Consider the following 2,327-nt stretch of genomic DNA (forward strand, 5'->3'; position numbering starts at 1 on the left):
TAATTACTGTGGTGCATACGAGGGGTGGGGGGGTGTGGATGGCCGGTGACAGGAGCAAAACAGTCAGTGTCGGTTACAGATGGACATGGAAAAGAAGAGCAAGATTGCTTACCGGTCGGTTGGGGAGATTGTTTTTGAGAAACGTTGTCATTAGGGCCGATCCAGGCAGTGCAGGCCACCGGATCGTCTGGCTACCGCTTCTCTTACAAGCTTAAGCTGCGAGGCAGCGGTCCTCTTCTGTGAAGACGGCTGGTCAGTCGGCTTTGAAGCGGGGCGAGCCCGGCGAACCACATCGGCCGCTACTAGTTCCGATTCCAACAGGGCACTGAAATGGTTGGAGAGGCTGAAGGCAGGAGGCGATGAAGCCCTACTCGAGTCTTGATAAATTAGCGTGAGGCTAAATGCTTACTACATGTAAAAATGTATCTTTGTTTTTTTAAAAACACTATATTAATACATTAGAAACTAGGCTATAGAGCCGATGGGTAGGAGAGTGAAGGCAGCTGCCGACTTCCTCTTTCCCGCTGACTGCTGTCGCTTGTGGATGACTTCGACGTTGTGATGCGTTGAGGTGTGTTTTCCTACTGAATAGTGCAGTCTCCAATACAGGATCCTGACTATCCAGTACAACAACATTTTTTCCAACAGTTTTATTGGTCTTAACGCTCTTGGCACACATTCTTTTTGATATATACTATTTTGTTGTGCAGAAAGTATTTTATGGTTTTCCAGTCTCTTCCATTGTCCCTTAGAGTCTGATTTTCATTTAAGCATCTTTGACAGTCTACTTTTCCAGGGAGCTTCATTTCCTCCAGGAAGTCCTTGAAATGGTGTTCCACGATTTTTCTCTCAGACTGTGACCAGGGCCTTCTTGGTTTCTCTATACATAAAACAAAAGAGAGCAAGTGAATAAATTGATGAATAGAAATGACTAACCATTTTTGTCAACAAATGTCAAGAGTTCTCCATGTATACAATATTTTTTAGATTCATTGGAAAAACTCACCCTTTTGATTTGAGTTTTTTATGACCCCAGTTTTCTTCTTTGAGGTAGCAGCCCTGTGATCTGAATGTCCACCCTCTGAGTTTCCTGAAACCACATTGATGCAATTCAATGTTTACACATTCAATAGGTGATTGAATAATTGAAAGTCAGGCTGCATTTAGTGGACATATTTTTTTCTTGCCATTAAAACACTACATGCAGAAGAAAATCTTACCTTCTTGACTTGGTGTTGCAGTCTGCTCAGATTGGACTTCCTCTGCATCTGAGTCGCTCAGGTCCTGCTCAGCTGCAACACAATGTTTAAAATGAATACTTAAAAGCGAAAAGGTATTTTTTTCTCCATTATGAGTTAAAGTATTTAAAAACAAGTAGAGGGATTCTTTAAATCATTTACTTACAGTTGATGTTGGGTGTTATTTCTTCCAGAGATTTTCCTTTGAATTTGCCTATTCCATCTTGCAGGGCAAATAGAAAGATGCTCTGCTTGTAAAGTTGAACTGTCTGAACACAAGTAATGAGCCATTTCCAACTCTTTTTGGGAAATATGCTTGGCAACTCGTTTCACTGCCACGAGGCAGTTGTGAAAAAGTCCTGGGAAAATCTCTGTGGCATTGCATCCATTTGCGATCTTCATGTTTATGTTGAAAACAAGGTCATTGTGGCCGGCGTTTATTTTTGTGATTGCAAATGCACACTGATGTGGGCTTTTCTGTTCATCCAGTATCTGTTGGTCACATAAGCACAGGCACAAAAATCAGAATTATAATCAGTTATTCTATTTCACATTAGTAATGTAAAATACAACAGTAGTTTTAGCAATATATGTATGTTGTGATTAAAACAAATAATGAAAAAAATGCTGGCAGAGTGACTTTTGACTGTTACTTACTATTTTAATTTTGCTATTCGGTTTTATATGGTCATCATTTATGAATCGTCCAAGTCTTGCTGTAGTCTTACTGCCATCAACACTGCATACCAAAAAATAAGGAAATACATTTTACAGTTTAGAAATATTATTAAACACAGTTAAATTATAGTAAGAACATTCATTCAACGGTTCTTACCAGAAAGTCTGTTCCTGAAAGGAGTAGAAATAAAGAAATGCGGCATCTTTCTCTGAGTACTCTTTGAACAGGGCCTCTCCTTCCAAGCCAGTGATATGTCTTCCAACATACTCAAGCAAGAAATCTCCCTGCTCAATGTTTATGGCGGCGATTACTCCATGACCTGAAAAATAGATCATGAAACTGAATAAGTCAATTATATTTATTTATTAATTACATTAAACATAACTGCAACTGTCACCACAATGAACAAC

General features: G+C 39.5%; 1 long non-coding RNA gene across 1 annotated transcript; it reads right to left on the minus strand.

Moving 5' to 3' along the window:
• Positions 1-312: 312 nt before the first annotated feature.
• LOC116065939 lies at positions 313-1,720 on the minus strand. Its single transcript, XR_004108856.1, has 4 exons — positions 1,405-1,720; positions 1,221-1,292; positions 1,007-1,090; positions 313-880 (listed from the first exon to the last, which is right to left on the minus strand). It is a non-coding gene; the product is annotated as an uncharacterized LOC116065939 (long non-coding RNA).
• Positions 1,721-2,327: the final 607 nt, after the last annotated feature.

The sequence above is a fragment of the Sander lucioperca genome, chromosome 7 (genome assembly GCF_008315115.2).
Source record: "Sander lucioperca isolate FBNREF2018 chromosome 7, SLUC_FBN_1.2, whole genome shotgun sequence".
Lineage (NCBI taxonomy): Eukaryota > Metazoa > Chordata > Actinopteri > Perciformes > Percidae > Sander > Sander lucioperca.